Source organism: Phoca vitulina, unplaced genomic scaffold (genome assembly GCF_004348235.1).
Source record: "Phoca vitulina isolate PV1807 unplaced genomic scaffold, GSC_HSeal_1.0 scaffold37, whole genome shotgun sequence".
Lineage (NCBI taxonomy): Eukaryota > Metazoa > Chordata > Mammalia > Carnivora > Phocidae > Phoca > Phoca vitulina.
Window position 1 is genome coordinate 6199696 of NW_022589740.1, and position 22491 is coordinate 6222186.

General features: G+C 37.5%; 1 protein-coding gene and 1 pseudogene across 2 annotated transcripts in view; one reads left to right on the forward strand and one right to left on the reverse strand.

Annotated features, from left to right (window-relative positions):
- The window catches only part of LOC116646688 (histone-arginine methyltransferase CARM1-like), a 281582-nt gene that overhangs the window by 44936 nt on the left and 214155 nt on the right, over positions 1-22491 (forward strand). The window lies entirely within an intron of this gene.
- Positions 17214-17365, reverse strand: LOC116646781 (annotated as a pseudogene).

Sequence of the window (22491 nt, forward strand, 5' to 3'; positions counted from 1 at the left end):
AAAAAAAAAAAAAGACATGGCCTTAGAGTCCTTAGTCACGCATATGCTTTTGTAGTCTAATATCCCAGACTTCTGTACTAATTTAAATTTAAAAGCATACCGCTTTTACTAGATTAATTCACACTCAGGTCTGATGAAAGGTCATGGACACCAGGTGAAGTTTGCTTGTTATCTTGTAAGAGCTTTTGGTTTGGGGCTGGCATTTTCATGGTCTGTTGCTAACGCATCCATCCTCATGGTGTGTCCAAGTAATGCAGTGCAGCCCGGCCCATAACCCCCGTAACTACCAAACGCATGGCCTCGTGTGTCTCTCAGTTATGTTTTGTGATCCTGCAGTGGTCAATACTTCAGCCCCTTTCCTTTTGTTTTACCAAAGCAGCTTGGAAGCCTGAAGTCTTTGTTTCTTTCCGTGTAGGCTTGCAGATCAACAGGGAGAGAAAAGGCTTCACTAGACATTGTTTTTCAGCCTTTCTAAGAAAAGAGAATGGAGAGGTGGGGTCAGGTGATGTCAAGTCAGTGCTGTTTTGCTTTGATTGTCCAGCACAATTCCTCCTTTCCGAATGCCCTAAGTACTTAGCAGTGCCTTGACTCAGACCACTCCGCGGTTCTCAGAGTTGCTGGTACACACAGGGACCTGGTCAAACAGCACAGCATAACAGTGCCGTGGCCAATGAATGCCAAGTTCACTGGTCCTCTCCAAGGAGTTTTTGTCACAAGTTTTTCCAATTTTGACTTCACCACATCTTAGGAACAGCCCAAGATTCTTATTGGAAGTAGGTAAGGATGTAAGTCATAAATGGATAATTTCCTCTGTGTACTCTGCCCACTACCTCCTTGGTGTACTGTACTGTACTTCAACGTACGCTAATGTATTGCCCCCTCCCACTTTTTCATGTTGTTTGACCTTTATTTTCATTTCATGTATGTGCAGATTGTTTCTTGAAGTTTTTGAGAACACTGAACTATATTCATTTTTCCACATGAAGGATATTTTCCCCGTCAGTGTAGAAGTACTGCGAAGTCATTATGTAAAGAAAAAAGAGGAAACTGTATAAGGGTGGAAAGCAGAAAACCCAAAACTATCCCATAAGACAATCATCCCTAATACTTTGTGTTTCGAAATCTCTTTGTTCCAAGTATTTTTTTTACATATTTGTTTTTACAATGTATGTAAAATTGGTACTCTTTAAATGTCATTCTAAGTAAATCTATGGTATTTGCATTAAGAAATTCATTTTTTCATTGTGGTTTTGATTTGTATTTCCCTGATGGCTAGTGATATTGAACGTTTTTTTATGTGTCTGTTAGACATTTGTATGTCTTCTTTGGAGAAGTGTCTGTGCATGTCTTCTGCCCATTTCTTGACTGGATTATTTGTTCTTTGGGTGTTGAGTTTGTTAAGTTCTTTAGATCTTAGATATCAGCCCTTTATCTGTAATGTCATTTGCAAATACCTTCTCCCATTCCATGGCTTGCCTCTTAGTTTTATTGCCTGTTTCCTTTGCTGTGCAAAAGCTTTTTATCTTGATGAAGTCCCAATAGTTCATTTTTGCTTTTGTTTCCCTTGCCTTTGGAGATGTGTCATGAAAGAAGTTGCTGTGTCCAATGTCAAAGAGGTTACTGCCTATGTTCTCCTCTAGGATTTTGCTGGATTCCTGTCTCACATTGAGGCCTTTCATCCATTTTGAGTTTATCTTTGTGTATGGTGTAAGAGAATGGTCTAGTTGGTCTGCATGTGGCTGCCCAGTTTTCCCAGCGCCATTTATTGACGAGACTGTCTTTTTCCCATTGGATGTTCTTTCCTGCTTTGTCGAAGATTAGTTGACCATAGAGTTGAGGGTCCATTTCTGGGTTCTCTGTTCTGTTCCATTGATCTGTGTGTCTGTTTTTGTGCCACTACCATACTGTCTTGATGACTGTGGCTTTGTAATATAGCTTGAAGTCGGGCATTGTGATGCCCCCAGCTTTGGTTTTCTTTTTCAACATTCCCTTGGCAATTCAGGGTCTTTTCTGGTTCCATACAAACTTTAGGATTTTTTTGTTCCAGCTCTGTGAAAAATGTCAATGGTATTTTGATAGGGATTGCATTGAAAGTGTAAATTGCTCTGGGCAGCATAGACAATTTAACGATGTTTATTCTTCCAATCCATGAGCATGGAATGTTTTTCCATCTCTTCGTGTCTTCCTCAATTTCTTTCATAAGTGTTCTGTAGTTTCTAGAGTATAGATCCTTTACCTCCTTGGTTAGGTTTATTCCTAGGTATCTTATGGTTTTTGGAGCTGTTGTAAATAGAATTGATTCCTTAATTTCTCTTTGTTCAGTTACATTGTTAGTGTATAGAAATGCAACTGATTTCTGTGCATTGACAGCCACGTTGCTGAATTGCTGTATGAGTTCTAATAGCTTGGGGGTGGAGTCTTTTGGGTTTTCTACATAAAGTATCATGTCATCTGCAAAGAGAGAGAGTTTGACTTCTTCTTTGCCAATTATGAATGCTTTTTATTTCTTTTTGTTGTCTGATTGCTGAGGCTAGGACTTCTACTACTATTTTGAACAGGAGTGGAGAGAGTGGGCACCCTTGTCGTGTTCCTGACCTTAAGGGAAAAGCTCTCAGTTTTTTCCTATTGAGAGTGATATTAACTGTGGGCTTTTCATAGATGGCTTTTATGATATTGAGGTATATACCCTCTATCTCTACACTGTGAAGAGTTTTAATCAGGAAAGGATGCTGTATTTTGTCAAATGCTTATTCTGCGTCAGTTGAGAGGATCATATGGTTCTTGTCTTTTCTCTTACTGATATTCTCTGTCACATTGATTGATTTGCGAATGTTGAACCACCCGTGCATCCCAGGAATAAATCCCATCTGGTCATGGTCAATAATCCTTTTTATGTACTGTTGGATCCTATTGGCTAGAATGTTGTTGAGTATTTTGGCATCCATGTTCATCAGGGATATTGGTCTGCAGTTCTCCTTTTTGGTGGGGTCTTTGTTGGGTTTTGGGATCAGCGTAATGCTGGCCTCATAAAACGAGTTTGGAAGTTTTCCTTCTATTTCTATTTTTTGAAACAGCTTCAGTAGAATAGGTATTATTTCTTCCTAAAATGTTTGGTAGAATTCTCCTGGGAAGCCATCTGGCCCTGGACTCTTGCACCAGCTAGAATGGCCAAAATTAACAAGACAGGAAACAACAAGTGTTGGCGAGGATGTGGAGAAGGGGGAACCCTCTTGCACTGTTGGTGTGAATGCAAGCTGGTACAGCCACTCTGGAAAACAGTATGGAGTTTCCTCAAGACATTAAAAATAGAGCTACCCTACAGCCCAGCAATTGCACTACTGGGTATTTATCCCAAAGATACAGGTGTAGTAAAAAGAAGGGACACATGCACCCCAATGTTCATAGCAGCAATGTCCACAATAGCCCAACTGTGGAAGGAACCAAGATGCCCTTCAACAGACGAATGGATAAAGATGTGGTACATGTATACAATGGAATATTACTCAGCCATCAGAAAGGATGAATACCCACCATGTGCATTGACATGGTTGGAACTGGAGGGGATTATGCTAAGTGAAATAAGCCAAGCAGAGAAAGACAATTACCATATGGTTTCACTCATATATGGAACATAAGGAATAGAACAGAGGACCACAGGGGAAGGGAGGAAAAACTGAATGGGAAGAAATCAGAGAGGGAGACAAACCGTGAGAGACTCTGGACTCCAGGAAACAGTGCCATCTGATTTTCTATCACCTCGAATACTTACAATTAAGAATATTCTCCTACACATACCATAAGAGACTCTTAATCATAGGCAACAAACTGAGGGTTACAGAAGGGAGGGTGTTGGGGGATGGGATGACCGGCTGATGGGTATTAAGGAGGGCACATGCTGGAATGAGCACTGGGTGTTATACACAACTAATGAATCGTTGAACACTACAACAAAAACTTATGATGCGTTGGCTAACTGAACATAATGAAAAATAAAAAAATAAAAATTACTATATATTTAAAAAAAAGAAATTCTTAAATTTTTTTTATTTAAATTCAGTTAGCCAACATATAATGATTAGCCATCATTAGTTTCAGATGTAGTGTTCAGTGATTCATCAGTTGCTTGTAACACCCAGTGCTCATCACATCATGTGCCTTCCTTAATTCTACCATAATTTTCTGCTATTAAACTAAGGACAGGAAGTATTCTTAATATTTTTGAGGCTCCAGATCTGTATCCAGTAGTCTAGTTCATAATGATGGTGTGGGAGAAGCTCCAGCCACTGGTGAGCACAGTGCAGGTACCCCCAGACATGGTGGCTGGGAACCTTTGACCTGGACCAGTGTCCTCTGAAGGCCCCTGCTGTGTGAGACATTAACTTTTCTGGGCAGGGAGCTGGGGTTGTTCTGTGGGTGTCAAGACAGCAGCTCTTTACCAGCCTGTAAATCCATATCAGTGGGATGGCTAAAAATTGGTTCTGGCTTTCCTTAGAGAGTCAGGACCAGGATGAGGGCACCTGCTATAACAATGATAATTTTGGGAAATTCTAACCAATTTAATGACAAGTGTCAAAAATAGGGGAAAAAGGAAAAGAAAACATATACATGATTTAATTGTCTATCTAGAAAAATTTAAGGAGGATCAATGGAAAAATTATGATTATCAAGAGTTAAGTGACCCAGTTCAAGATAAATACACAAAAATAATCAGCATTACCACAGATGAGAGGAAAAACGATTGAGCCTGTAATGGAATAGATTCCGCTTAGACAGTTGCCTAAATATAAAATCTCCAGAAATAACCTTAAAAAATGTCTAGGGATCTACAGAAAGAGACTTTAAAGCTTTACTGAGAGCTGTGTAAACTTGGATAAATGAAGATGTATGCCATGTTTCACACTGGAAAAATTCATCATTATTAATACTTATATTAAAATTTACTCCCAACTGTAATCAACAGATTGATCATTGGGAGAGAGATGGTATTCCTGAAACAAGCCTAAGTATCCAGTTTTACCAACATGAGTATTATGGGATGTGATTGTGCAAGGGAGTATATATGGAGGTTAAGATAATACCAGATGGAATCTGACAGGCACAGACTGCAATCCCAAATCTGCTCATTTCTGGGTTAGCTGTTGTGTTCCCCAGAGCTGTAATATGAGGACAGTAACTTTTATTACCTGAGGATTAAGTGGTACATAATATGCACACAATAAATGGTAATGTTAATTATACTATTTCATCTTCCAAGATTTGGAAAAATAGGCATCCTGATTCTTTTCCTAACATATTATCCTTAAAATTTTTTTTTTTTTAATTTATTTATTTGTCAGAGAGTGAGAGAGAGAAAGCATAGCAGGGGAAGCTGCAGGCAGAGGGAGAAGCAGGCTCCCCGCTGAGCAAGGAGCCCGATGTGGGACTCGATCCCAGGACCCCGGGATCATGACCTGAGCCGAAGGCAGACGCTTAACCGACTGAGCCACCCAGGCATCCCATCCTTAAAATTTTTAAATGTATTCCTAAATCTGTATTTGTATAATCACTTTTTAAAACGATTTTATTTATTTATTCAACACACACACAGAGAAAACTCAAACGGGGGAGCAGCAGAGGGAGAGGAAGAAGCAGACTCTCCTCTCAGCAGGAAGCCTGATGCAGGGCTGGATCCTGGGACCCTGGGATCATGACACGAGCCAAAGACAGATGCTTAACCAACTGAGCCACCCAGGAGCCCCTGTATTTAGTTATTAAAGATAAAAAATATAATAAAGTTTGACTTCTATGGAATATAAGGAAATTACTATAATATTTTTCCCGTCTCCACAATTCATCCTTTCACTGATTATCGCGAACTCGATCTGTGTTCTGAGAGCATCTTTGAAATGAGTCATGTATTTCCATGATTCAATTATATGCAGTGTTATATATGTCAGCGATCCTTGGTTATAGTAGTGATTGTCTATTGTAGAAAGTTTGAAAAACACAGAAATGTATGAAGAAGAAATTGAGAATGACTGATCTTTCCATCACTTGAAAGTAATCGTTATTAATATTTTCATGTCTTCCCTTTTGGGATTTTTTTCCCACTTAGATGTGCTTTTGGGTTTCAGAATTAATAAATACATTTAATCTAATTTCAATAAAAATCTAAGCTGAACTTGCTAGAAGGTTCTATTTAGCTTAACATGATTCCACAATTTATATGGAAGAATTAATAATTAGAATAATTTGAACAAAGTGTTTAAAGAATATTTAGGAGAGACTCTCCCTTGTCAGGTGTGAAGCTATTGCAAAACTCCCCGTATTAAAATTGTGTTGTACTGCTGCAAGATTGGATAGTAGATTTGTGGTGTCATAGATATCCCAGAAACAGAATTTAGTGTTTAGAAGAATTTAGTATATGATAAGAATTGCCATCATTATCAGTGGGATGAAACATTACATAGCTCATATTTTGCTGGACTAATAAATTAGATCCTCACCTCCTATCATAAAACAAAACAACTTTCAAACTAATCTAAGGTTAAACATTACAGTTTTTAAGTCAGGGGCTACCATGTTTATAATTTTAATGCAGGTTTTCTTGAACTTAGCCTGTGCCCTTCTAATAATAGTCTGCTTTATTTTAAAAAGGGAATTATACAATTATTTTTTTTCTTGCAGTAAAACTGTTTTACAAAAGTGACTTTTATTTGAGAGCATTACCATTATTTACCATGCTTTTTTCTTTTTGTTTCAGAGTAATTTCATAGACCCAGGGCAATCTTATCCTTACAGAGAATAGTAATTATTTTGTTGTGGCAGAGTGAGATTTCTTGCTTTGTAGGCGGTGTTTAGGATTTTGTAAGGCGAATTCAGAAGGCACTGTTTATGTCACACACTCGAGCGCCCATTCTGACTTGTGTCTGACTTATTTTGCTTCATTTCTCTGACTCTTTATGTTGTACAAAGTTTCTCTCACTTCATGAGTCATCCTAATATGGAGAGGATTGTAGTAGTTTGGATTTCTGTGGCTCTCCAAATTAGGACTTTGATTTCTGTAACTCCTATAATTTTTTCATCAAATAACAGTTGGAAATGCATGCAAAGTTGAATTTAATTAACCTCTAGCATTTTAATTGTTGAAGGTCAAGGGATTATTCCAGGATCACCCCAGAACTCCGTGGGTGAATAATGGCCCCATCCAGAATGCTCTGTTCACTTTGGACCATGTAACTTGCCATGACAGAGTAGCTCTGTCATGAACCTCAACATTTGTTGATCAGGACAATTCCCATGTTTGGCTTATGATACGCTGAGTATATTCAGTGACTATGCAGTGTTAGAAAGTTCCAGAAAGAATTCTCCAGGTAAAAGTCATTGTGACTTACTATAAATAAGGATGTCAGATGGTGTGATGTGATGAGCACTGGGTGTTATATGCAACTGATGAATTACTGAACTCTACATCTGAAACTAATGCACTGATAATGATGTCAATACACTGAAATTTCAAGCTTTTCCTGTTATGTGGACCCTTTTTTTTTTTTTTTTTGCTTTTTTGTATCCCCCATTTTTGGAAAAAATAAAGCTTGTGGCAAAGTTATTGTTTGCTTTCCCTCTTTTCCTTGGAGTTACTAGGAGGGTTCAGTTGCTAGTGAAAATGCCTTTGTTTTTAAACTGTGTGAGAATGTACTTTAGAGAAATGAGTATTTTTTTTCCTTCTTCAAATACTCTTGTAATAATCTTTATTGATGTACTAATCTTCTTTCTGTGTTTCCAACACCTTTGTAAGAATGGTCATATTACAGGAGTGTTCTGCCTTAGACCAGAGGCGAGAAAAGTTATACCACACTTCCAGGTTTTTCTTATTAGCTGTTGAGAAAAATTGGTGATTGTATTTGACTTAATGGACTTGGTGTATTTATTTGAACAATACGAGGTATTGAACGAAGTTTCTTTTTTAAGGAAATAAAATGCATCATAGCATTGTATCACCAATGCACACGCCTGACGGTTTTTTAAGATAAGAATTTAGATCCATTTGTTACCAAAGGTCTTATTTCAGAGTTCCATAATGTTGGAGATTTATTTAGCCTGGAAAACCTATAGCAGCCCATTCATATATTCTGAGATGGAAAATAGGTCAAGGAGATTTTTGTCATGTAATGTCTAATAGAGAAGAATTAATTAAGATGGCTGTTGGTTTGTTAGTCTGTGAGAATGTGCAAATTTCCATGTTTCATGTTTCCAATTCCAAGTTGGGATGGATGGGACCAGAATAATTTTAGAAAACATTCTCTTGAAATGAGAAGGAACTTTTCATTGTGAGTCTTCAATTTCAGCTAGCATGTTGTGGCTATTGAATATCTGAGATGCCCCATAAGTTTGTATTTGAAAGACTGCCACTGGATAAAGTTTTCTGAAGCCTTTGACGCTCATGAAGCAATATTGTTTGAATATCTGTGTGGTTCTCTCCAGATTTGTGCAAATCCCATAAGCAGAGGAAATAAGCTCTATCCTCGCTCTACAGAGAGAGGACCAGGTTTAGGGAGAATTGCCTTGCCCAGAGTTGCTCAGCCCAGTGGCACAGCTAAGGGTAGAATCTGTTCATACAGTTACATGATGCAAGTCATGCTGGTTTTTTTATCACTAATTTCTACCCCAAATGAGTTAGCTCATGAGTTAGCCATCTATTCTAATGTGGTTAGCATAGACTGAAAATCCAAGACTCACCATTTGGGTGTTCTGAGCTCTTTTGGCCTGTATACAAGATCTTATAAATAACATATGGTACAAGTGTCACACATTGTGTCAAATATTACCCTTCCCCCACCAGTTGTAACTGATGATTCATCCCTTATGTAGAGCCACCAATAACAACACTCCAAATATAACCTCAGAAAATTTTGAATCAACAGATTTTTTTTTAAATGAAATTAAATCAAAGTGAGGCAGAGAGTGGGAACACAGAGCATTGTGTGGTTAGAGCTGAGCCCAGCTGGGTGGAGAACCAGGGATTCATAGAGTAAGTCCAGTAGTTATGCCGGGCTCCTGCATGGACCCCTTTTCAGAAAACCACCTTATCCCTCTCTTTCCATGTCTTTTTTTTTTTTAAGATTTTATTTATTTGACAGAGAGAGACACAGCAAGAGAGGGAACACAAGCAGGGGGAGTGGGAGAGGGAGAAGCAGGCTTCCTACGGAGCAGGGAGCCCGATGCGGGGCTCGATCCCAGGACCCTGGGATCATGACCTGAGCCGAAGGCAGGCGCTTAACGACTGAGCCACCCAGGCGCCCCTCTTTCCATGTCTTTATCAAATGTTTATATTTCCATTCAGGACTGATCCCCTCCAACCCCCATCTAGAGATACATAATCCACATAACTAGTCATCTAAAATGACTACCTTGAAATGTTACACGATTGAGTACCTGTGATGGTTAATTCTGTGTGTCAACTTGCTTAGGTTAGAGGCACCAGTTGTTTGGCCAAACGCTAGTCTAGATGTTGCTGTGAATGCATTTTTTAGAAGTGAATAACATTTAAAATTAGTTGACTTTCAGTAAAACAGATTACCCTTTATGGTGTAAGTGAGCTTCATCCAATCAGTTGAAGCCCTTAAGAGCAAAGACTGAGGTCTCCCTAAGAAAGAAGGAATTCTGCCTCCACACAGCCTTTGGACTTCAGACTGCAACATCAGATTTTTCCTGGGTTTCCAGCTCACTGGCTGGTCCTACAGATTTAGGACCTGCCAGCCCCCAGAATTGTGTGAACCAGTTCCTTAACATCTCACCCTCTACTGTTCTCTTTCTCTGGTGGAACATTGACTGTTACAGCACCCAAGAATTTTCCTTTGTGTTAACAAAATACATTTTAATTGAGTATATGTTACATACTGGACGTTATGCTAGATCTTATTCAAATTAACAATAACCCTATGGAGCGGTATTATTATCTTCACGTTAGAAGTAGAGAAACCCAAGCTCAGAGAATCTAAGCAACATACCTAGTTTCACATCCAGTTGGTTGGCATCTTGGACGCCATTTTGAAATTTTAAATCAAGCCATTTTTTTTTTAATTCAATCATCTTTGCAGAGGAATGGCTATTGCTTGGCTGTTTGTCAGGTAATTGCTTAGATGAGTGGGAAAGCAACCTTACCTTTTTTCCCCGAGGTTAATTGTGGCTAATAACCTGGTTACTAGGGCAGTGAGGTTTTTTTTAAAATTATTTTTTTATTATTTTTTTTCTTTGTTTCATCTGTGTGCATTTTATTTATTTATTTTTTAAGGTTATTTATTTATTTATTTATTATTATGTTATGTTAATCACCATACATTACATCATTAGTTTTTGATGGTAGTGTTCCATGATTCATTATTTGCGTATAACACCCAGTGTTCCATGCAGGATGTGCCCTCTTTAATACCCATCACCAGGCTAACCCATCCTCCCACCCCCCTCCCCTCTAGAACCCTCAGTTTGTTTTTCAGAGTCCATCGTCTCTCATGGTTCGTCTCCCCCTCTGATTTCCCCCCCTTCATTCTTCCCCTCCTGCTATCTTCTTTTTTTTTTCTTTGACATATATTGCATTATTTGTTTCAGAGGTACAGATCTGTGATTCAACAGTCTTGCACAATTCACAGCGCTCACCATAGCACATACCCTCCCCAGTGAGTTTAATGGAACTCAGGAGTGGCCACCTAGCTTGTTAATCCTTTTAGATCTCATTCTAAACTTATTGTTGTCCTAGGGAGTCTCAAGGGGAACAGCCCTTACTTAGGAAGGGAGAACCCAGGCCGAATGGTGAGAAGCAGCAGTCAATTAAATGTTGGTTTGGTTTCCTGCTGGGATGGATCTCAGGTGTGAGAGTTTGGGTGCCCATATTCCACCTGACCCCAAGAGAGATACTTTGATCAGCTTTGTAAACCAAGGGTAACTGGCCAGCTTGAGTTTCCTAGGATTTAGGCTCCCTTCAGTTGGGCACAATTAGTGTCTTCTCTGTAGATAGATGAATCAGCCAGTGCAAATGTCCCACCTCTGAAATTCTTCACGCTCTGCTCTGATCTCTTGTAATTTATCTGTTTAATTTGACAGGTAAAGTAGTGCCTGGATGGAATGAAACCATTGTAGATTCTGTTAATTTAAAAATAATTTTTTATTGTGTTAAAATATACATAAGATAAAATTTACCATTAAAAACGTTTTTTAAAAGATTTTATTTATTTGAGAGAGAGAGAGAGCGAGAGAGAGCAAGCATCAGTGGTGGGGGGGAGGAGCAGAGGGAGAAGCAGACTCCCCACCTAGCAGGGAGCCCAACACAGGGCTCGATCCCAGGACCCTGAGATCATGACCTGAGCTGAAGAGAGAGACTTAACCAACTGAGTCACCCAGGCACCCCCCTCCATTTAAAATATTTTTAAGTATACAATTGGGTAGCATTAAGTACAATCACAATGTGTGCGATCATCACCACCATCCATCTCCAGCAGTTTTTCATTATCCCAAACAGAAACTCTGTGCCCACTAAATAATAACTCTTCACTCTTTCCTCACCTCATCCCTGGTAACCTCTATTCTACTTTCTGTCTCAGTGAATTTGCTATTCTAGGTATCTGTTATAAGTTAAATCATGTAATATTTGTCTGTGTCTGGCTTATTTCACTTAGCTTGATGTTTTCATGTTTCATCCATGTTGTAGCAGGTGTCAGAATTTTTTTTTTTTTAACCTACCCTGGTCCCACCTCTCTGCATGTATCAGAATTTTATTTCTTTTAAGTCCCTGCTTTAAATTCTTTGGGCTATATATCTATAAGGGAATTGCTGGTTCATATTGTAATTCAATGTTTAACTTTTAGAGGAACCACAAAACTTTTCCATCGTGACTACACCATTTTACATTCTCATCAGTAATGTCAGCAAGGTTCCATTTTGTCCACACCCTCACCAACACTTTTTTTTTTTCTATTTGTTTGTTTTTATAGTAACCATCCTGGTGGGCATGAAATGGTATCTCACTGTGGTTTTGATTTGCATTTCTCCAATGGCTAGTGATGTTGAATATCTTTCATGTGCTTCTTGACAATTTGTATACCTTCTTTGGAGAAATGTCTGTTCAAGTCCTTTGCCCATTTTTGAATTGAGCTGTTTTGTTGTGGACGAGCTATAGAAATTCTTTATATATTCTGGATATTAATCCTTTACCACATATATGGAAGAAAATATTTTCTTCCATTCTTTGGGCTGTCTTTTGACTCTCTTGATGTTGTCCTTTGATGCCCCAAAAGTTTTTAATTTTGATGAAGTCAAATTTACCTATTTTGTTGTTGTTATTGCCTTTGCTTTTGGTTTCATTTGTTCTTTTTTATTTAAAGGATGATCTTATATAACTATCCTCTCTCCACATTGTAGATCCATTAACTTCTTGGACATCCAAAATGTGTTCTAGGCCTCCTTGAAAAACCGAATTTGTGCTTCTCGTGTCAAAAGAGTATGGCATAGTACAGTGATTAGAGCATGACTCTGAAGTTAGACTGTCTGCGTTTGAAATCTTTCCAGCCTCCCTCTTGTGTGATTTTGGACAGATTCATTCATATTTCTGTGCCTCACTTTCATCATCTGTAAATTTGAGTTATAACAGTACCTAATTTAGGGGCGCCTGGGTGGCTCAGTTGGTTAAGCGACTGCCTTCGGCTCAGGTCATGATCCTGGAGTCCCTGGATCGAGTCCCGCATGGGGCTCCTTGCTCAGCAAGGAGCCTGCTTCTCCCTCTGACCCTCTCCCCTCTCATGTGCTCTCTCTGTCTCAAATAAATAAATAAAATAAAATCTTTAAAAAAAAAATAATAACAGTACCTAATTTATAGGGTTGTTGCGAGGATTCAATGAGGCAATAACATTAGTGTCTAGAATGTTGTTTATCAAATTGTATGAATCAGTGTATATTGGCTGTTATTATTATACCTTAGAAAGCAAGTGGAATTAGGTAGAACTGGTATAAAATACAGCACTAATATATTCTTTACAACCTCATGGAGAAACCTGTCAAAAGTTATATATTTTTTTCCAGATTTTTTTATTGCTCTTTCTTCTATCTTTGACCCTGTGTACCAGAGCTAGCTAACTTGCTTAACTTCAATAAAAACTTTGTCTATAGATGTTTACATAGAGCTTAAAACTTAATACCCCTAAAAAAATCAGAATGAGTAGGCACAGATCTCCTGACACAGAAAATAATAATTCCTCATGCTGTAAAACTGGAAAAAGTTTGACCATTTTTTCTTTTATTTTTAACTTGATCTTAAAAGATGTCAGACAATTTTCAGATCACATTTCTTTAGATAGAGAAGTGAAATATAAGATATATGATTTTATTACCACAAATTAGGATTGAACTCAATTGCCAGCTGGTTCTGCTAGATAACTAATTACTGTCAGAACACACGGTGGCCCACAATCAACTCCTTCTCAGCCAAAATCATTATTTTTTAACAGATGTTTTAATGATGTTTAATTGGTTTATATCTAGTTCCTATATGAAAGGTCAGCTCAAGGTGTTGCCTAGGGGTTAATTTTGCAATTAATTCATCTTAGAGGGTTCACCAGGAGGTTACATTGCTTAAAACTGATAATGCCAATTTTGAAATTTTTCCAGGAAAAAACTATCATAGCCATGCTCTTTCTGAAAGAAGTGTGGGCAGCCATTCTTTTCCCCTGTTTTGTTGGCTCTATTCACTCGTCCTCCTTCAGCTCCTTTGGCTCATCTCTTGTGAAGGTGGGCTGTCTAATTCTTTGGACAAGGATCTTGTTTTGACTCCTCAGTTTTTTTATATCAAGACATGTAACTTTTTTGTTTTTTGGGCAACAGTGAACGTGGGCACTCTAGTATCTTAAGAGAGACTTAAACACAACCATCTGCTGCTCAGAGTTTTTGAAACTCAACAATGTAAATTAATATGCATGGAGGTAGATGTCCAAAACCATTAAGCTAATCCCTTCCTGTAGATAGACTGAACTTTATCTTGGATAAAACTAGGCTATTTATGACTGAAGAACATTATTTTGATCCCTAGTAGAATAACTTTTAATTTAATTACAATTTCTCCAGAAATTCTCAACTTCAACCAAAAACTGTTAAGTAGCAGCTATATGAAACTTAATCTGATATATTTTATTGGCATGTTGAGAGCGTTGTCTGTCACACCACTGTATGTTTTTATGAAAATTCAGGGGAGGAATTTATTTTGGTATCTCTGATTTCCATGAATAATTGATACATATTTAATATTCTGTATACTGTGGGCCATTGTCTGGTTGTGTTCATCTCTTTATGTAACAACCTATTAATCAAATAGGGAGGTCTGAGACAGATGGACAGCCCATTTCTAGCAAATATGTAAGACTGTGGGTTGTATCTCTGTACTCATTCTGCCTTTAAGTGGAGAGATGGAATAGCCTATCGATTAAGAGGATAGTCTCTGAAACTGAATGGCTTTGGTTCAATTCCTAGTGCCCATATTTACTAACTTTGTGACTTTGCATAAATTAATTTCTCAGTTTTTGTGTGTTTCAATTCCCTTATCTGTAGAAAGGAGATAATAGTAGTATCTTTCTCATTGGTTTGTTGTAAGAATTAAATGAGTATCACATAGGGTGCCTGATGGCTCAGTCAGTTAAGCGTCTGTCTGCCTTTGGCTCAGGTCATGATCTCAGGGTCCTGGGATCGAGCCCCACATGGGGCTTCCTGCTCGGTGGGGAGCTTGCTTCTCCCTCTCCCTCTGCTGCTTCCCCTGCTTGTGCTCTCTCTCTCTCTCGCTCTGTCTCTCAAATAAATAAATAAAATCTTTTTAAAAATGAGTATCACATATAAAGCAGTTAGAACAGCTTATGATACATAAGATTTTCTATACATAAGTTTCATATTATTTTTGCTCTCTCACCATTGTTGCCAATTCTTTTTTGTTTTTATTTTTATCACATTATACAAACACACACATAATCATTATTATTAGAATAGCACTACTTCTGAGAACTCTTTGGTGTAGGTGTCAGAATCACATCTTAGACTGCAGTAAGTAAAAAAATGACTAATGTAACAAAATTTCAAGAATGAGCCTGCTTTAGGCATAGCAAGATCCAGGAGCTCAAATAGTATTATTGTTTTTCACATTTGACTAATTCTGGTCCATTTTTAATGGAGTCAAAGATCACTTCTTGCCCTTTTATCACAGTTACTCTGTCCTGTGGGTTTATATAGACGCAAATTGGATTAAAATAACTTGACCCCACACTCTTTAACCAGAAGTTCCTCATTAAAAACCACACGAAGGGGAATGAACAAACTAATAAAATCTATTTCTACTAAAGATTTCTTCAAGACATTCAGAACCTTCAGAATGAGATAGTTAAATATGATACTAGTATCTTCAAGTTTTTACTCTTCTAATGAATACTACTTTTATTGATACACAAATTTGTTTTGCTAAAACGGTAAGCATTATTTTGCCTCTACCATCAGAGAGTTTTCCAGCCTCATAATTTGAAAATTCCTTAACAACCCAGCCTGTGTTTCCAAAGAGAATAATTCTCCACAGTTAGCAGAGTTCACTTATGTAACTATCAAGTCATGTTTGTAGTTAACAGTAATCTGACTACTACATCCATGACCTAAAGACATATAGGCAAGGGGCCAAGATCACTAAATTTCTTCTTCTGTGTCAATTCTGATCAGTTAGTAATGCCTGATTGGCACTGTGTTGAGAAGGATTCTGTGACTGTATCGGCCAGGTGGGAAGGAGTGCCCTGGTGGATTAGTATGATCTGCCTTGAATCGGGAAGTTATCATATATTTGTCATCTCTATTTTACACTGTCAGTTTGAAAGAGCTACTGATTATTGTTAAGGAGCCCATGGAGTTCTTATATACCTACGTAAAATAATTCCAAGATGTTCATCATCTGTGTTACATGAAAAAATCTGAAGAGTTAGAAATACTGCAATCTTCTTGATAGAATTATTAGTAATTAGAATTGCCACTTAGAAATTCCACTTTAACACAACTGTTACTATTAAAATGTATTCTCTTTGCTTTCCTATTTAGAAAACAGTTGAATAAAAAATGATTGCTTTATTCAAAACAATTCAAAACAATTCAAAATAGAAAGTCATTAGGTTTCCCAGATGATTAGAATTTGACACATATGGATATTAAAAAGAAGTTTGGGTAGAGGTAAATAATTATCTCTTTTGAAGATAATTATTAAAAACCAATTCATAACTGGCTTTCAAAATACTGCTTTCAAAATTACATTCTATCTGTAGATACAGATTGGGTGTTCTGATGCAGTTTTAATAAAAATATCAGATAAGATACACGTGGCTATTTCAAAATTTATATTTTAAGTTGTATTCCGGATTAATATGCTTTGACTTTATAAAAATAGTTATGGCCACAGATCCTCAATTTTTAAAGATAATACCACTTACAGATATTTTCACCTAAATTTCCATAATTATTATCAAACTTCCTTTTGTCCCCAAATATTTGAAAATAAAAATTTTATATTGAGTGAACATCCATATACCCAAACTCTAGATTCTATCATTAACATTTTGTTATACTTGCTCTATCACATCTATTTATGTATTTATTTATTTTTTAAGATTTTATTTATTTATTTGACAGAGAGGGAGAGAGAGAGGCAGAGGGAGAGGCAGGCTTCCAGCTGAGCAAGGAGCCCAGTTCTGGACTCGATCCCAGGACCCTGAGATCATGACCTGAGCCGAAGGCAGACGCTTAACCGACTGAGCTACGCAGGCGTCCCTGTCACATCTGTTTATTAATCCATTCCTCTATCCATTGATAAATGCACCGTTTTGTTTTTCACACATTTTAAAATCAGCTGTATACATCAGTACATTTCACCCTAAGTACTTCAGCACATATACTATAAAGTTTGATATTTGTTTACTGATTATTTTTCTTTTGGTAAAATTTACATGAAACAATGTATAAATCTTATGTGTACCATTTGATGAATTCTGATAAATGCTTCTGTCCATGTAACACAAACCCTATCAAGATAGAGAACATGACTGTCACCCAAGAAAGTTTCTCAGTCTTGTACTGCTCCCCCCTCCCCTGCAGAGGCAACCACTATTCTGACATTTTCCCCCTTGAATTCAAGTTTTGCCTGTCTTCTATGTAGAATTGCACAGTACGTACTCTTCTGTGTGAAGTCTGTATTACTCAACATAATAGTTCTGAGATTTATCCATGCTGTTTTGAGTATTAGTACTTTGTCCTTTCTTAGCTGGGTTGTAGTCCATTAAACTGATAAGAACAGATACTACACTTGATCTTAGCCAAAAGGCCGAGAAGCGATGGGTTGTAGTCCATTATGTTAATATACGTCAGTTTGTTTATACATTTTTATTGATGGACACATAGGCTCTTTCAAGTTTCTGGCTATTATAAATAAAGCTGCTGTAAGTATTCTTGTACATAAAATGCCTTTTTAATGGACCTATATTTTCAGTTCTCATGCAGAAATACCTAGGATTGGAAATTCTGGGTCAGAGGATAGATATATGCTGAGTTTTTAAAGAAAATTTTCTGTTTATCTCAGTGATTCTGGAAAATTGGACAATATTTTAGGGTTTGATAAATCAACTAATGTTTAAAAATACAAAAAACAAATATTCCTTGCTCTATACCTCACAGTGAACAACTAATCAGTCTGCTGTCATTATTTCAAGATATGCTCATGCCTTTTGCTGATGACATAAATTGACACATTAACTCCATTTGTTCTTAATGAAAGCCCAAATAAAACTCTATCCTTCTCAGAGCTTAATGAAGGTGTTTAATTCTGACATGGAGTAATTGTGTCTTTTCCCAATCAGCAGAAAATAAATGAATATAATTTTCTTAACATTTTGATATTTGTAACTATTTCTCTGTGGTGTTGAGAGATAACAAAAGAAATTTCCAGAAATATATATTAATAGGAAAATCTTGAAGCATCCAGTCATGCCTTATCCAAGCATACTGGTGCTTTCATAGGCAGGTTTTCTTCATGGTTATGATTTTTTTGGCCTTTTCTAATTATTGAAGTAAATGTATATGAAGTGTATGTATTCACATACAGTGTTATATTAGTTTCAAGTGTACAGTATAATGATTCAAAAATTCTATACATTATTCAGTGCTCATCATGATAAGTGTATTCTTAATCCCCTTTTCTACCCATCCTCCCACCCACCTGCCTTCTGGCAATCACTAGTTTGTTCTCTGTATTTAAGAGTGTGTTTTTTTGTTTGTTTGTTCGTCTCTTTTTTCTTCTCTTTTTTTAAATTTCATATATGAGTGAAATTATATGGTATTTGTCTTTCTCTGCCTGACTTGTTTTACTCAGCTTTTTACACTCTAGGTCCATCCATGTTGCAAATGTCAGGATCTCATTCATGTTTATGGATGAATGATTTATATTTTATATATATATGTATATATAATACATCCCCCCCACATCTTTCTTTTTATTCATCTATCATTGGACAAGGGTTGCTTCCATATTTGGGCTGTTGTAAATAATGCTGCAATAAATATAGGGGTGCATGTATCTTTTTGAATTAGTGTTTTTGTATTCTTATGTGAATACCCAGCAGTGAAATTACTGAATCATATGGTAATTCTGTTTTTTATTTTTTAAGGAATGTCCATACTGTTTTCCACAGTGGATGCAACAGTTTGCATTCCCACCAACAGTGCATGAGGGTTCCTTTTTCTCCACATCCTCACCAATACTTGTTATTCCTTGTCATTTTTATTGTTGACATTCTGACAGGTGTAAGGTGATATCTCATTGTGGTTCTGATTTGCATTTCCCTGATGATGAGTGATGTTGAGCATCTTTTCATGTATCTATTGGCTGTCTGTATGTGTACTTTGGAAAAAAATGTCTATTCAGGTCTTCTGCCCATTTTTTAATTGGATTATTTGTGGTTTCTTGGTGATGAGTTATATAAGTTCTTTATATATTTTGGATATTAACCCCTTTTCAGATTTATCATTTGCAAATATCTTCTCCCATTCTGTAGGTTGCCTTTTTGTTTTATTGATGGTTTCCTTCACTGTGCAAAAGCTTTTTATTTTGGTATAGTCCCAATAGTTCATTTTTGCTTTTGTTTCCCTTGCCAAAGGAGACATATCCAGAAAAAAGTTGCTGTGTCGATGTCAGAGAAATTACTACCTACACTCTCTTATCAGTTTTATGGTTTCAGGTCTCACATTTAGGTCTTTAATCCATTTTGAGTTTATTTTTGCATATGGTGTAAGAAAGTAGTCCAGTTTCATTCTTTTGCATGCAGCTGTCCAGTTTTCCCAACCCAATTTGTTAAAGAGACTGTCTTTCCCCCATTGTATATTCTTGCCTCCTTTGTCATAGATTAATTGACCATATAATCATGGGTTTATTTCTGTATTCTCTCCTCTGTTCCATTGATCTATGTGTCTATTTTTGTGCCAGGGTATATGTTGAGTTTTATAAGAAACTGCCAGACCGTTTCTATAGTGATTATACTGTTTTGCATTCCAACCAATGATGCAGGAGAGTTCCAGTGCTTGACATGCTCACCACTAGTGTTATCAGCCTTCTTTTTTTTTTATTATGTTATGTTAATCACCATACATTACATCATTAGTTTTTGATGTAGTGTTCCATGATTCATTGTTTGCGTATAACACCCAGTGCTCCATTCAGTATGTGCCCTCTTTAATACCCATCACCCGGCTAACCCATCCCCCCACCCCCTCCCCTCTAGAGCCATCAGTTTGTTTCTCAGAGTCCATAGTCTCTCATGGTTTGTCTCTCTCTCTGAATCCCCCCCTTCATTTTTCCCTTCCTACTATCTTCTTCTTTATTTTTAAACATACAATGTATTATTTGTTTCAGAGGTATAGGTCTCTGATTCAACATTCTTACACAGTTCACAACGCTCACCATAGCACATACCCTCCCCAATGTCTATCACCCAGCCACCCCATCCCTCCCACCCCAACCACTCCAGCAACCCTCAGTTTGTTTCCTGAGATGAAGAATTCCTCATATCAGTGAGATCATATGATACATGTCTTTCTCTGATTGACTTATTTTGCTCAGCATAACACCCTCCAGTTCTATCCACGTCGTTGCAAATGGCAAGATCTCATTCCTTTTGATGGCTGCATAATATTCCATTGTATATATATATAGCACATCTTCTTTATCCATTCATCTGTCGATGGACATCTTGGCTCTTTCCATAATTTGGCTATTGTGGACATTGCTGCTATAAACATCGGGGTGCACATACCCCTTCGGATCACTACATTTGTATCTTTGGGGTAAATGCCCAGTAGTGCAATTGCTGGGTCGTAGGGTAGCTCTATTTGCAACTTTTTGAGGAACCTCCATACTGTTTTCCAGAGTGGCTGCACCAGCTTGCATTCCCACCAACAGTGTAGGAGGGTTCCCCTTTCTCTGCATCCCTGCCAACATCTGTGGTTTCCTGACTTGTTAATTTTAGACATTCTGACTGGTGTGAGGTGGTATCTCACTGAGGTTTTGATTTGAATTTCCCTGATGCCGAGCGATGTTGAGCACTTTTTCATGTGTCTGTTGGCCATTTGGATGTCTTCTTTGGAAAAATGTCTGTTCATGTCTTCTGCCCATTTCTTGATTGGATCATTTGTTCTTTGGGTGTTGAGTTTGATAAGTTCCTTATAGATTTTGGATACTAGTCCTTTATCTGATAAGGCATTTGCAAATATCTTCTCCCATTCTGTCGGTTGTCTTTTGGTTTTGTGGACTGTTTCTTTTGCTGTGCAAAAGCTTTTTATCTTGATGAAGTCCCAATAGTTCATTTTTGCCCTTGCTTCCCTTGCCTTTGGTGATGTTTCTAGGAAGAAGTTGCTGCGGCTGAGGTCGAAGAGGTTGCTGCCTGTGTTCTCCTTTAAGATTTTGATGGACTCCTGTCTCACATTGAGGTCTTTCAACCATTTGGAGTCTATTTTTGTGTGTGGTGTAAGGAAATGGTCCAGTTTCATTCTTCTGCATGTGGCTGTCCATTTTTCCCAACACCATTTGTTGAGGACACTGTCTTTTTTCCACTGGACGTTCTTTCCTGCTTTGTTGAAGATGAGTTAACCATAGAGTTGAGGGTCCATTTCTGGGCTCTCTATTCTGTTCCATTGATCTATGTGTCTGTTTTTGTGCCAGTACCATACTGTCTTGATGATGACAGCTTTGTAATAGAGCTGGAAGTCCGGAATTGTGATGTCACCAGCTTTGATTTTCTTTTTCAACATTCCTCTGGCTATTTGGGGTCTTTTCTGGTTCCATACAAATTTTAGGATTATTTGTTCCATTTCTTTGAAAAAAGTGGATGGTATTTTGATGGGGATTGCATTGAATGTGTAGCTTGCTCTAGGTAGCATTGACATATTCACAATATTTGTTCTTCCAACCCATGAGCATGGAACGTTTTTCCATTTCTTTGTGTCTTCCTCAATTTGTTTCATGAGTATTTTATAGTTTTCTGAGTACAGATCCTTTGCCTCTTTGGTTAGATTTATTCCTAGGTATCTTATGGTTTTGGGTGCAATTGTTAACGGGATCGAATCCTTAATTTCTCTTTCTTCTGTCTGGTTGTTGGTGTATAGGAATGCCACTGATTTCTGTACATTGATTTTATGTCCTGCCACTTTACTGAATTCCTGTATGAGTTCTAGCAGTTTTGGGGTGGAGTGTTTTGGGTTTTCCACATAAAGTATCATATCATCTGCAAAGAGTGAGAGTTTGACTTCTTCTTTGCCGATTCGGATGCCTTTGATTTCTTTCTGTTGTCTGATTGCTGAGGCTAGGACTTCTAGTACTATGTTGAAATGCAGTGGTGATAGTGGACATCCCTGCCATGTTCCTGACCTTAGGGGGAAAGCTCTCAGTTTTTCCCCATTGAGAATGATATTTGCTGTAGGTTTTTCATAGATGGCTTTTATGATATTGAAGTATGTACCCTCTATGGCTATACTCTGAAGAGTTTTGATCAAGAAAGAATGCTGTACTTTGTCAAATGCTTTTTCTGCATCTATTGAGAGGATCATATGGTTCTTGTTCTTTCTTTTATTAGTGTATTGTATCATGTTGATTGATTTGCAGATGTTGAACCAACCTTGCAGCCCAGGGATAAATCCCACTTGGTCGTGGTAATTAATCCTTTTACTGTACTGTTGGATCCTATTGGCTAGTATTTTGGTGAGAATTTTTGCATCCATGTTCATCAGGCATATTGGTCTGTAATTCTCCTTTTTGATGGGGTCTTTGTCTGGCTTGGGGATCAAGGTAATGGTGGCCTCATAAAACGAGTTTGGAAGTTTTCCTTCCATTTCTATTTTTTTGGAACAGTTTCAGAAGAATAGGTATTACTTCTTCTTTAAATGTTTGGTAGAATTCCCCTGGGAAGCCATCTGGCC